A 14,657-nucleotide genomic window follows, 5' to 3' on the forward strand; every position below is an offset into this window, starting at 1 on the left:
GATGTTTCTGTTGTTTTCCTCACCCATCCTCTGGCTCTATCCCTCCTTTGGCCTTCGCCCAATACCTCTACTTCAGCACATGCCTCCCCCTGCTAAGTATTCTCTCTGATTTAGTGTATTTGTTCCCAATGCAAATTATTAGAATGTCAGAAGCAACCTACTTTGGAGCTCATAACATTCAACATGAGGTAACCCATAAAGTGATTTGGCATAAAAAGCATAGTGATTTGCAGAGAGCAACATTTATGGTGGTTTTAGCTGATTATAATGTAGAGAGTTATTTAATAATTACTCTCTGATTATAGCAATTTCCTTTTAGAAAAAAAAATTGTGAAGGACTTACACTTTTGGCCAAGACAGAGTAACAGGGACTAGGTTGACGATTCTGCCTGCAATGATGAATACATAAAACCAGGAAAAAACAAAAAACAAAAAACAAAAATCCATGAATGTTTTTTTAAGACACTGGGTATTTGGACAATAAAGAATATTCATGCCTAAGGGACAGTAAACAAAGGAGCACCATGATTTTCTGAGATTACTGCCTTTAGAGAATTTTCTGGCTGGAGTGCAGAGATTAAGAACCCAAGCCAAGAACCACGGATTCCCAAAGCTTGAGACGAAACTGAGATTCAAGAGAAACCACAGAGCAGCTTGCCTCTGCAGGACAGAGAACTCCAGACAGATGCTGAAAGTGTCCTAGAGTGTTCTGGAAAGTAAATACCCACACATGTTTGAAGGAAGTACTAAGACCCAGGAATATCAGAGAGTAGAGCTCAGGGCTCAGTCCAGGCTGGAAGGGACCTGTTGCCACCATGCAGACAAGATACCCCTGTAACTCATGGGGCCCTGGGTGGAGCAAAAGGAGAGGAGAGGGTCTTCATCCTGGTGATGATCCTGTCCAGAAGTCCTTAAAGCAAGAGCCAGAGGAACCCAGTTGCTTCCAAGCAATGTAACCATGTCCTAGAACCAAACCCAACATTTTTAAGAGAACAGGTATTCAGCACCTGAGAAACACCCACAACATCTGACAACCAGCTGAGATGACATACAGGGGGAAATAAAAAAGGTCATAATTAGAAGAAATATCAGTCAAAACAACTACAACAGGTACAAATTACAATTAACAGACATTGGAGCAATTATAATTTTCATATATTTAAAAGTTAGAGATATAGAAGGTAGAAATAAACTGAATAAAAACTGGAAAAATCTCATTTTAAAATCCAAAGGCTATACAAGTTTAGAAGATAACAGGGAAAAAAATCCTTTGCATCTTAGTTTAAAGTTGATTTTTTTTAATATACCGATAGCAGAGTTCATAACATTTTTTTTTAGTTCATAACATTATTTTAAAAATCTGTAAATTAGGCATTAGAACAAAGGGAAATATTCTTTGAAAAACTGTTAAGGAAATGAAAATACAAGAACTGAAAATAGTTTTGCAAAGAATGAACCCTGTTCATCGCATAGAGGATTTGTTTCCAGATATATGAATATATACAGAACTCTCAGAAAACAATGCAGTGATACGCAAAGGATTTTAATAAATTTCAACAAAGATGTCCCATATATCTTAAAAAATGCTCAAACATATTCGGGAAATGCAGACCAGAACCACAATGTGCATGCTTATTGGAATGGCTAAAATTTTTAAGAAGACTGACCAGAGCAAATGCTGGTGTGCGGATGGAGCAACTGGCATTCTTCATTATTGGTGGAAATATTGGTGGAATCGTACAGTCACTTGGAAAAATGAGTTGGCAAGTTCCTTAAAATTTAAACATGTTCTGACCATAGATGTAGCTGTATATCCTCCCAAGGAACATAGATGTTTATAAATGCTTTATTTGTAAGAGTAGAAAATTGAAAATAACTCAAAGGTCTACCTACAGGTGAAGGAAGTGAACAAAATCTGGTATATTCCTGCAATGGTCTGCTACTTAGCCCTTAACAGGGATGAAGTAGCGATGCACCTAGCACCATGAATCAATGCCAAAATAATCCCGAGCAAAAGAATGTATACTCTGTTTCCATTATGAAAAATCTATTGAAAAAAGCAAAGTAATCTTAGAGAAAGACCTCCTGCCTGAGGATGAGGTCACGAGCAGGAGTGAGGAGAATGAATTTCACAGGGAACTTTGAATGTTTATATGTGTGTGTGCTCTGGATCATGGTAATGCTTCCACAGGTGCATATTAAAATCACAATTTATCAGTGTGCACACCTTCCATACATGCAGTTCGTTGCATGCAAATTTTACTTCAAGCTGGATTATACAAATATGTTGATTGCAGATATGAATTTTTATAACCCAAATTTTGTCTGAATCCAGATGGGGCATTGACTTCCTTATATGTGAAATATCAGAGACCAGGGTTTTGAAAGTCCTCTAAAAATGTTAATTTTGAGGGATTTTGTCCCCCCGCCCCCCATAGCACCATTCCGATGGCCATTTATTCGCAATAATGGTTATTTTTAAGTCGTAAAATAAGACATCTCGGTTCATGCCTGCGTTGTTTTTACTCCCTAGAAACCCCCCAAACCTGCTGAGGCCATTTACCCGTAGAAGTTTCACTGCATTTAGTACGTACACATTCCTCGGAGAGAGAGGAAATGGGGAATCCATGTCTTATTTTACCCTATTGAAGAACCATCTCTAAATAGCCACGCTCAACCTGCCACTTCACAAATCAGTGTAAGGGAGGGCTGATAATATTTCTAGATGACAGATCAGTTTAAAAAAAAAATCTCCAAATTGCCCTTTAATCAGAATAAGAGAGAAGGAGAGAGAGTATCCAGGCAACCACACTGAGTCTGGTGAAGCTGTCGGGAAAGCTTCCTCAGACCCTGGTGAGAAAAATCAGTCCATTTCCCCCTGTGAAGCAGAACTGTTTTGCATGTGAAAGTGTGTACTGGGGATGGAGGTGGGCAGAGATGATGGAAGAGCCTGTAGTGTCTGGACACGCATCCCCGTGTGTGCATGCTCTGGGCAGCTCCGTCTCTGTGGCCGGATTCCCGGTCGTGGCGTCTCCACCGAAGCCCCGAGCCGGGCGTGATGGAGAGCCTCTCCCCGAACTGGAGCTCCAGGGGCAGGACCAGGTCACCTGTGGTGTGTGCAAGCATGTGGGGCCACGTAGCGGTAGAGAAACGTTAAACCCACAGTAGAGAGAAGACTGTGGCACGTGTGTATATGTGTCTACAATTCTGTGTAGCATCATCTTTTTTCTCTGCTTTTGTGTGATTCACATGATTTCCTTCACCCCGGCCTGCATTTCGCTTGAGGTGAAAGCCATGGTCTCAGAAGGCATTCGTTCCTATTTCCCTTTCTGCCGTGTGTGCTTGAATTTCAGACCTATCTCGGAATAGCCTTGTCTTTACCTTTTTATTCCAATTCCGGGTGACATGCAGTGTCGAATTGGTTTCAGGCATGCAAGGTAGTGACTCCCCAATTCCACACATCACCTGGTGCTCTTCACCCTAAGTGCCTCCTTGATCCCCATCCCCTATCCCACCCATCTCCCACCCATCTCCCACCCACCTCCTCTCCGGTCACCATCAGTTCTCTAGAGGAAAGAGTCTGTTTCTTGGTTTATCTCTCATATTTTCCTTTGTTTCTAAAATTCCGCATCTGCATGAAATCGTATGGTGTTTGTCTTTCTCTGGCTTATTTCACTCAGCGTTGGACTTTCCAGCTCCATGTGTGTTGCTGCAAATGGCAAGATTTCATTCTTACTCGTGGCTGAGCAATGTTCCGTTGTGTATGTACCGCCTCTTCTGTATCCATTCATCAGTCCATGGACCCTGGGGCTGCATCCACATCCTGGCTACTGTGGATAATGTGGCTATAAAAGGGGTGCACGTATGCTTTCAACTTAGAATTCTTCATTTTTTGAGTAAATATCCAGTAGTGTGATCACTGGATTGTAGGGTAGTTCTATTAACTTTTCAAGGAACTTCTGTATTGTCCTCCAGAGAGGCTGCACCAGGTCGCATTCCCACCAGCAGTGCGTGAGCTGAGAATTTTTCTCTTTTTCTCTGCATCCTCGCCAATACCTGTTTCTTGTGTTGATTTTAGCCATGCTGACAGGTGTGAAGTTGTAGCTCACAGTGTTGAGCTGCATGTCCCTAATGAGTGATTATGACCATGCTTTCCTGTGTCTGTTGGCCATCTGTATGTCATCTTTGGAGAAATGTTTGTTCATGTCTTCTGCCCTTTTCAAATTGCATTGTTTTTTGGGGTATTGAGATTTATATATTTTGGGTACTAATCCTTTTATTAGCTATGTCGTTGCAAATAACTTCTCCCATTCTGTAGGTTGCCTTTTAGTTTTGTTGAATGTTTCCTTCAAAGTGCAGAAGCTTCTTATTTTGATGTAATTGCAGTAATTTATTTTTGCTTTTGTTTCCCTTGTCTCAGGAGACATATCTAGTAAGAAGTTGCTATGGTCAATGTTAGAGAGATCACTGCCTGTGCTCTCTTCTAGGATTTTTATGGTTTCAGGTCTCACAAACGTTTAGGTCTTTTATCCATTTTGAAGTTTTGTGTGTCGAATAAGAAAGTGGTCCAGTTTCTTTCTTCTGCATGTGGCTGTCCATTTGTTGAAGAGACTGTCTTTTCCCATTGGATATTCTTTCCTGTATTGTTATATATGAAATAACCACATAATCGTGGGTTAATTTTTGGACTTCCTATTCTGTCCCATTGAGCCATGTGTCTGTTTTGTGCCAGTACCATACTGTTTAATTGCTACAGCTTTGTAATATAATTTGAAGTCTGGAATTGCGGTGCTTCAAAGTTTGCTTTTCTTTTTCAAGATTTCTTTGGCTATTCAGGGTCTTTTGTTGTTCCATTCAAATTTTAGGGTTGTTTGTTCTCTTTTGGTGAGAAATGCCATTGGTATTTTGATAGGGGTTGCATTAAATGTGCAGATTGCTTTGGATAGCATAGGCATTTTAACAATGCTCTGTGAGCATGGAATGTTTTTTCCAGTTATTTCTGTCAGGTTCAATTTCCTTCATCAATGTTATATACCTTCCTCAAAGCACAGGTCTTTCACCTCTTTGGTTAGGTTTATGCTAGGTATCTCATTATTTGGGTGCAACTGTAAATGGGATTGTTCTTGTAATTTATCTTTTTGCTTCATTATTGGTGTTTAGAAATTCAAGTGATTGCTGTACACAGATTTTTGTATCCTGCAACTTTACTGAAATCGTTTATCAGTTCTAGCAGTTTTTTTGGTGGAATCTTTTGGGGTTTCTGCCTAAAGTATCGTGTCATCTGCAAATAGTGAAAGTTATACTTCTTCCTTAACAATTTGGATACCTTTTGTTTGTTTTTGCTGTCTGATTGCTGTGGCTAGGATTTCTAGTATTATGTTGAATAAAAATGGTGAGAGTGAACATCCCTGTCTTGTTCCTGACCTTACAGGAAAAGCTCCATCTTTCCCCATTAAGGATGATGATTTTTTTTAAACAAATGTGATTACTTGCATTGCACACACATACACACAAAAATCAGGGAGATTCTTGATAGGTTATAGGGCAATGTGCCCTGATGTGACATTGCAGTGTTATCCAACAATTTCTGGCAGGCAGAGTATTATGGCAGAGATGTTATACTGTTGAGTAAATCATGGTTTCAGGGGTCCTCAGACATGGGCTCACGTGGAGACTTTGCCACGTGCCACAGTAACTGTGCATACTTGGAAAAGATGCACACATGCTGAGCTTCCATTTCCTTATTTAAGGATAAACATCTTCAGAGCCAGTGTGAAGATGAAATGTAACATAACCCAAATACCTGGTACGTCTGCCACATTTAATTGTTCCAGAAATATGAGCCTTATCTCATCCCTTCTAATAATTCAACTGAATTGATAAACCCTCTTGGATTTGGCAAAATACCATTAGTTTTGGGGAAAAAAATCCTTCTGTAGAAGAACAAATATCTGTTTCAGCACATAGCAGATGGAGATATTTAATCAGGTCTGCAAACTCTAGAAGATAATTGAGAGCATAGCAAGCATCAAAAAATCATTCAAAGAGTTAAAAATGTGGCTCATTATAATAGTCATTGTATTTTAATTGTCACGAACTAATTTTTTCTGTTCCTTAATCTTAGATAAATAATGCTATTAAGATAAAATGACATTTACTTGCTTTTGTTCTACTATATCTTATCTATTTCCACAAATAACTCTTATGAATTAAGTATTTAGACAAGTAAATTGAATAAAACTATAAAAGTTAAAGTGTTTTACCTTTGAATTTCTTCTTAGACTACCCTTTGTCTAATAGTATTTACCTATATCCATTTATTCATGTATTAAGTAATTCTATCCTGAGACCTGCTTATAAGGTACAAGGAATATGGCAATTAACTGAGTTTGATTTGGTTCAGGCATTACGTCATTTAGTTTAGTGGAAAATAGAGATGTTATGCAATGATAATAAGCATAAAAGCAAAATAATTGAGTTAGAATGAGGAGTGATGCAGGGGACCCTCGGAATGTGGAACAGACAGCCTTGATGAAGGACAGTTAGGAAAAGATCTCTCGTAAGTCATGAGGACTTGGGTCTCACCTATAGCGGCACCAGGAAACCAGGAACTCCAGGCAGAGGACCATCGTCATGGTATTTCCTTTGTCAGTGAGGATATTTGTATTGTGCATTAGGAACCTACGCATGAGTGCAGGCAGCTGAGAGGTTACGTCCTAGACAAGGGGCTTAGAAGGAGGCAATAAAATGAAGGTTGAGATAAGCAGACCTAAGGGGGGAGCCGGGTGACTCATTGGATTTGGAAGTTGAAAATATCAAGTGGGAGCTGGCAAGGTGAGTTGTAAATACATATTTAGGTTGACATGATGTGATCATGCAACATCCAGGTGAAGACTTTGCAAAGACTAGTTCTTTCATGGATCTGGAGCTCGGACGTCAAGGGCTGGAGCCTGGCAGTGGTGAGCATTTTTTTAGATTCCTCAGGAATTCGAATGTGCTGCCATGGTCTGAAGCATTGATTTCCTAATAAGCCATTAGCAACTATAGATAGTTTTCTAAAATTAGCTGTAAAAATCTGCAACTATGGCCAACTCAGGGGTCTCCATGTCACAAAATGCTAATTTGGTCTTGTAGATTCCATCTTTTATCTCACATTAGGCACCAAAAGTGCTTGGATTTCAGGGAAGATTCTGATGATACTCTTACTTTTGTTCCTAATCTTTCTCTCTTATCCAGCTGAAGCAGTTTGCATGTACGGAATAAAGCCATGTAAGAGTTGAGATAACACTTTACTGATAGCTGGGAAGCTGCCCGGTGCCCACCTTCCACCCCAATGCAGGCCTCCTTTGATGGGTGATGAGTGGAGACCCATGCTGCTGCCCAAATGGATGGTATTTGCCCAGACTAAGTGCCGGTCCTGGTCATGAGCCCCCTGGATGACACTGAGCTGGTTGGGGAAAGAGACAAACCAGTAGCAAAAACGGGTTGATGCCTTCTGTGTGTACGCGTGTGGGCACAGATAGTCAAAGAATCTCAGTTCATTCTCCATCTTCCTTTGACTTTACCAAGCCCCCTCGCTGCCATTCTCCGATCCTTAAATATTACTCCTTCCCGGGCCTCCAACATCTAGCCAAGACATCAGCACCTTTCCATAAATCACTGATCTTACCTTCAATCAAAATTAACTTTATAGAGATCATCCTATTTAAACCACCCTTATATGACAGCAATGATAAAGGGCCACTGGCAGCCTGGGCAAAATCACCTGTAAATAAAGTTGGCTTTTCTTGACGTCGAGTCCGCTGCTCCTGGGAAGCACGCTGAAGCTGTCGAGCGAGGTACCGCGGTGACGCGGCCAGCCTGGGCCGCTGCTCAGGCCGCTGGGTGTGCTCTCGGGATCTATTCAGAAACATTCCCGTGGAGACTGTTGGTGTCCGGGTATGACTAGCAGGTGCGTGACTTATCAGGTGCCGTCTGGATAGCATGATTACCAGGCGCCCTCTCTCCTAGTGTCCGGTGGCAGGCTGAGACTTGTTATCAACGTGAGCTTGCTCATTGGTAAACAAGGCTGTAGAATGCCTAAGGTCTCTGAGTGACCCACAGAGGGCTTTCCAGAAGCCACATTAGTTATCACACAAATCTGTAGCACAAACTACGATGTCCAGTTGGCAGGGCTTGCTGCTATGTAGGCAACACCAGCAGCAGAACGGCTGTGCACTATTTGCATCCCCCTCAAATTCCTGTGCTGAAGCCTACACCCCAGTGTGAAGGTAATGGGAGATGGGGCCTTTGGGAGGTGAGGAGGGTTCAGTTAGGTCATGAGGGTGGGTCCCCATGAGGGAGTTTAATGCTCCTATAAATAGGAAAGAGACATGGACTTGATAGGTCTGTTTGCACGCCCTTGTGTGAACCCAGGGAGGTCATGTGAGTGATTATCTGACCATGTTGGCACCTCACTTTTGGACTTTGAGCCTCCAGAACTGTGAGAAATAAGTATGTTGCCTAAATGGCCTGTCTGTGAAGGTCTGTTACAGTACCTGAATTAACCGAAACAAGGGCAATTTTGACAATTTTGCTCTGGGTCTTCCTCACAGGTGGCGCGGTGACTCGTTTCCTGGGTGGTTCGGAACAAAAGATTTAACCACTTGTCCCATCCAAGTAGACTTCAGAAATTAGTCAAAAGTTTTAAGAGCTTCTGTTTTAATGGAATTTATTAAATAAGAAATATTCTCTGGAACACACGTTTGTCATCAAGGCATCTGGGAAAACTGCCACCCTTGTGCAGGTGATGTCAGCATGCTACTGTGAGAGCAGGGACGTGCCAGTGGAGCTGTTCACATCCCTTTGGAGTTACGACACGGATCCAGAGATGTGATGTAATGCCCGAGGGCCCCTTGCTTATGGAATAGAAAAGCACCCAAAGTACTGGCCCTGTAAACAGCTGCCCACCACATGCCAGGGCTGCCAATAAACACTGTAGAACTGGAACAGTAGATGCAATTGAAGCAACCCCTTGATCATCTCTTTTATAAAACATGCCAATGTGGTTAGGTAGGTATGTCACTAGACCTGCTTCTTTTGAGACTTCTTTTGATGACCCCGATCTTTACCATTTCTTCAGGACTATATTATAGCTTCGACTTGTTTCTTTCTGTTTTAAAAGGGAAGGGACTTTCACTTTTAATTTGAGATTGAGTTCATCTTTGTTTTACAGATCGGGGACCTGAATATGGCAGCTCTTCCATTCACTGACACCTTTCAGAAACTCCTTGACCACACAATACCCATGGGTGGTCAAGGAAATGAGCGGACCTGCAGCGAGAAAGACCAAGAAACCACGAACCACCTGACCGGGTGGAACGGAGCCGTCTCCTGTCCCTAGTAGTCAGGGTGCTTCACCGTTGTGTGCGCTGAGATGCTGGCGCTTTCTCTGTAATGACCATTATTTGGTACTTTGGATACACTGTGTGTGAGGTGACCATGTAACTATCGTGTGCTCAGCCTGCAGCAGCCCATGTTAAGTGGACATGGATGCGAGGACCTGAATGTTCCTGGTGTTCAGTGCGGCATCCTCAGCATCCCTGTCCAAATAAGCGCTGTCTCTGTCTAAGCTAACGGGGTTTGGCCTGTGATGAGACTTACAGCTGGAAGGTGGATGAAGGACCCTTTCTCCAGCCAGACCTGTATCACCTCAATATTTTGAGTTGTATATGAATCAAGTAGGAATTTCACAATATCCACCTCTCCTGGTGCATGCCCACCTGTCAGACTGCATGCCCACCCTGTTCCACTGGTAGAAACATGCTGATCTGCTCTCTTATAATTAAATACAACCCATGATTTTGTTTCCTCTTTTACATGAGAAAACCCACTTCAGCTGGAGCATGCCTCACCTGTGTCTTCTACCTTCACTGAAGAGCAACTCAAGTATTTTTCAAGGGTAATGCAACTCTGTTCAAAAAATACTTATCAAGGTTTTCTTTTTTTTTAAGTTATTTTTTTATTTATTTATGATAGGCACACAGTGAGAGAGAGAGAGAGAGAGGCAGAGACACAGGCAGAGGGAGAAGCAGGCTCCTGCACTGGGAGCCCGACGTGGGATTCAATCCCGGGTCTCCAGGATCGCGCCCTGGGCCAAAGGCAGGCGCCAAACCGCTGCGCCACACAGGGATCCCCTTATCAAGGTTTTCATAAAAAAAAAGTAAATCCTGGACCCTTTGGGGAACAGGAGATGAATTTACTTACCACAAATAATGCACTATGTCTATCTAAGTCTTCGGGTCGCCTTCTGCACTCGAGAGCAAATCCCAGCATCTCGGTTAACTTAGCTGTGGGCACTGGTGACTACACATACCACCAGGTCAGCGGGGCCAGAATTCAGAAGCTCACAGCAGCTCAGTCATTCAGCTGTAACTGAACTCCATCCCTACAAGTGATTTCAGCCTAATCTAAACTCTGTCCTCCTAAGATTTCATACTCACAGGCTCCCCTTCTGCACACATTCTTCGGGACTTCACTGACAAGAATTCAGAATATTTTGCACTTTTGTGTCTATCAATTTTGAGGGAGCAGGATAGATGGAAGCGTGCGGGGGGCTCTAGGATGTGCAGATACCTCTTGCAGGTGTGCAGATGTAAGGCAGAGCAGCTGGTGTGCAGCATGGGCTCTAACGGTTGATGGTTTTACTTGGTTTTGATTTTTAAGACCAAAAACTTCAGTGTGCATGGATGCAAAGGGGAGGGGTACTTACAGAGGGGGAGAACGGAGGGACCCAGAGAAAATATGCAGAAATCTAAGAGGGTGGGGAAAGAAGGAATGGGAGTGCAGCTATGTATGGACACTGGCAGGCCATCGGCTGGTGCTGCCGAATGGATGGTTTATACCAATCTGTTCCCATTCACCAAGAAGTATCTGCCTAGTCCTATTCTGTGACAGACACTACACCAAGGGTTGGGGACACAGTCGCAAAAATGACAAGGTACCTGTTTTTCCTAAAGTCAACATTGTATTTATAAAAACAAAACACTTCTCAAACTAAATGGGATAGAGAGGACCACACACGTGGGTCTCCCAGGTGAAGACTTTCCCGAGTCAGCGTCAATGTCCAGATGAACAACAGAAGCATAAAGCAGCTGCTGTTTTGTTGGTTTGGTTTTGAGACTTCTGCGAAGGAGCAGAGGCATGATGACTCAGCGGGGAGGTAGCAACACCACAGTCAATCCTACATCACTTTTGGTCCTGGGTTCCAGGAGGCGTGAAAGAATAAATTGGGCCAATAGGCAGGGCTTCCAAAAGATGCTTGGGGTTTGATGAAGATTGCAGCCGTGGAGGATGGAAGACCAGAGGGGCTGTGTATGTAGCGTCCCCGTGGACAGAAGCCACTTTGAAAAGATCCATCTGCAGATGCTGGGAGGTTTATCGTGCAGAAATCAGTCTAGTTTGGGCATAATACCCATAATGGTGCAGTCACACTGTGCTTCTTTATACTCATCTCTCTGATTCAAGGAGGGATTAAACTTTCCCAATAGATGTGACAGGTGAAAAGTGTCTTGGATAAAATATAAACATACATATATTGACTTATATTTACATTTATAACTACATCTCTAGTCAACTCATTGCTATCTTTGTCCAAATAGCATGAGTATTTTACTTAGGAACATGGGGACGAGTAACAATAGATATGACCCCAAACGAAGGGACTTTCCTATAAAAGGAAAATAATTGGGGGTGGTGGGAAGGGTGGAGTATAAAGTAAGTGGAAAGGTAATTGCTTTTTTCATCATAGATTGAAAAGCAATGTTTAAAGTCTTATCTATATACAGGAGCACCTGGGTGGCATCTGGTTAGCATCCGCCTTCAGCTCAGGTCATGATCTCAGGGTCCTAGGATGGATCCCTGAGTCGGGCTCCCTGCTCAGCAGGGGATATGCTTCTTTTTCTCTCTGCCCCTCTCCCTGCTTATGCTTTCTCTGTCTCTCAAATAAAAATAATCTATCTACATATAATAAAATATAGACTATGAATATAGAGAATGTATATATACATAAAATAGAAATAAACTGAAATGCAATAAGGTAACCACAAGAAAGAAAGAAATGGAGTGTTGTCTGTATAAAAAGGTATAAAATGGGCAGGTTCAGGCACATGGGACAGAGGTCGCATGTAGACTCAAAGACAGTAGCTGGTGACCTAATTATAAACAAGACAGTTGGCTCCTGACCTCATTGAAATCAATACTGTAGACAAAGCAAGTGTTTCTGTGTTCATCTATATCGTAGTAATTTGTTTCAGACCTATTTTCTGATCCAGAACAAGCAAAATAACTGGATTAAATGCATAAAATCCCCGACTACTTAGGGCATTGGAAAGCTGTCAACGCTGTCAGGACTTAAGGGGACGAGACCCTGGAGAAAAAGAGATTACCAAATACAAACCTGGCATTCTGTGCGGAATTTCCTTTCCAAAATTGCCAAATTCCAATCTGCTGAGGGGAGAATGTGCAAGGACAATGGCAGCTAAAGGAGCTTGGCCCCAACACAGCAAAGTAGGTGCTCTGCTTAGAACCATGGGCTCCCGCAGAAACAACTCAGGGCTCTGCTTCAGGAGTCGCCGCGACCCTGGAAATGGGCAGGCATGCACAAAACCATTCTGTTGGTGAGCACGTGCAAGTAAACTGCTGTACTTATGACTGTGGACTGCAGGACGATCAGATCAGGTCTTACCTTTCTTGTCCAGCCATCGAGAACAGTGACATCCTATGGCGCTCCTGGGTGGCCTAGTCCGTTGAGTATCCAACTCTTGATTTCACCTTTGGTTGCAATCTCAGGGTCCTGAGATCGAGCATCGCATTAGGCTCCCAATAGAAATACAATGTTGACTCCCTGCTGAGCACGAAGACTACTTAAGATTCTCTTCCTCCCTCTGCTTCTGTCCCTCCCCACTGTGCTCTCACTCTCGCTCTAAAATACTCTGTTTTTTAAAGATGTTTTTAAATTTATTTATTCGTGAGTGAAACACAGAGAGGTAGAAACACAAGCAGAGGGAGAAGCAGGCTCCATGCAGGGAGCCTGATGTGGGAGTCGATCCCAGGACTCTGGGGTCATACCCTGGGCCAAAGGCAGGTACTAAACAGCTGAGCCACCAGTGTCCCTAAAATAATAAATCTTAAAAGAACCATGACATCCTAGGAATTAGGGCTATAGGTAAAACAGGTATTAGTCCTAGGCCTCAAATTCTTAACTCTTAATGAATACATTTAGGAAATGAGATAGCAAGGTGGGAAATTTTTACCAGAGAATTAGAATCTAGAAAATGGAACCAAAAAAAAAAAAAAAAAGGAAAATGGAACCAGAGGAAGTCATAGATCTATAAGTATTAACTAATAATCCAGTTGAGGTGTTTAACAGCATTTAGAAACTGTAGAGAGGGGCATTCGTAAACTGAATTGTAATTCAGGAGAAATCTACAGAAAACGGCACAAAGTTAAAGAGGCTACAGAACAGAGGTCACAAGAGAAATAGAAGTCTTGGTGAAAAGGAATGGCACACATGTGATCTGATTCCAAGAATAAGGAAGGAAGGGGGGAGAAAAGGAAAAAAAAATATTTGAAGAAAGCCTGTTCAGATTTTTTCCAAATCTGACAAAAACTCACACATTCAAAAAATCATAGATTCAGTGCCAAGTCAAATATGATAATTGCATCTTGAGACACAATGGCTAAATTTCATAAAACAAAGAAGGAGAGGGAAAAACAAAACCACCAACCATAATCATTAGAGAGCCTAACGCAGAAGTGATGGCCGCCTGAAGACCATGGAATAGACTTTTTAAACTGGAGACAATAACCATTAGACTAGAATTCTTTTTATTTTCTTAAAGATTTTATTTATTCATGAGATACAGAGAGAGAGAGGCAGAGACACAGGCAGAGGGAGAAGCAGTCTCCCTGTGTGGAGCCCGATGTGGGACTTGATCCCAGGACCCCGGGGTCATGACCTGAGCCAAAGACGGGTGCTCAACCACTGAGCCACCCACGTGTCCCAAGACTAGAATTCTATATCAATGAAAATAGATTTTGAAAAATCAAGACCAAATACAGACATTTTCTGGCAAACAAAATCTGATCTAATGACTATATCTAAGCTCCTTGGCAGAAATGATTTTGGCATCTTGGTAATGCCAGTAGAAGTGAAAACCAGGAAGGGTGACATGCAGTTATTACCAAATAAATGCTGATTTTCTATAACTGTAATCACATTAATAAAAGGTGCTCAAAATCTGAGTTTTGTGCTTCTTTTGGAAAGTGAGTGAGGCTTGGACCTCCCAGCGGGGTCCTTCTGACACTTCAGGGTCTCTGGTCCTCTCCACACTCATGCCTCAGTATGTTTGGGATGAATCTTCTCACAATTCTTACTATTGATCTTTTATCTTTGAATGCACCAAACTTGGTCCAAGAGTTGGAGGAAATGTGAAGGACTTGGAAGCTGCCATGCAACCCCTAAACCCACAGGCTTCATTCCGGTCTGCGTTCCAGACTCCCTGACTTTCCTACCTTCAAAGATGCAGCGCCCCTTTTGAGCCAAAGGTTCTGATCTGATCTCTAGGTGATTTCCTCTATTTCTGGACACTGAGCAGCCTCAGCACCGGACAGAGAGC

This window comes from Nyctereutes procyonoides, unplaced genomic scaffold, assembly GCF_905146905.1.
Source record: "Nyctereutes procyonoides isolate TBG_1078 unplaced genomic scaffold, NYPRO_anot_genome, whole genome shotgun sequence".
NCBI lineage: Eukaryota > Metazoa > Chordata > Mammalia > Carnivora > Canidae > Nyctereutes > Nyctereutes procyonoides.